Source organism: Nematolebias whitei, chromosome 19 (genome assembly GCF_014905685.2).
Source record: "Nematolebias whitei isolate Nwh7 chromosome 19, NemWhi1, whole genome shotgun sequence".
Taxonomy (NCBI): Eukaryota; Metazoa; Chordata; class Actinopteri; order Cyprinodontiformes; family Rivulidae; genus Nematolebias; species Nematolebias whitei.
The window spans coordinates 25,329,077-25,329,329 of record NC_056516.1 but is presented as its reverse complement, the minus strand read 5'-3'; the positions used below and the strand labels follow the sequence as shown (position 1 = coordinate 25,329,329).

General features: G+C 34.8%; 1 protein-coding gene across 1 annotated transcript in view; it reads right to left on the bottom strand.

Annotated features, from left to right (window-relative positions):
- The window catches only part of pip4p2 (phosphatidylinositol-4,5-bisphosphate 4-phosphatase 2), a 10,844-nt gene that overhangs the window by 6,628 nt on the left and 3,963 nt on the right, over positions 1–253 (bottom strand). The window lies entirely within an intron of this gene.

Sequence of the window (253 nt, the reverse complement as noted above, 5' to 3'; positions counted from 1 at the left end):
TTTAGTTATCCTGTAGTTGCTTTTAGCTGGCATTTTGTTGCTTTTAGCTGGCATTTTGTTGCTTTTAGCTGGCATTTTGTTGCTTTTAGATGGCATTTTGTTGCTTTTAGCTGGCATTTTGTTGCTTTAAGTTATCCTTTAATTGCTTTTAGCTAACATTTTGTTGCTTTTAGTTATCCTGTAGTTGTTTTTAGCTGGCATTTTGCTGCTTTTAGCTGGCATTTTGTTGCTTTTAGCTGGCATTTTGTTGCTT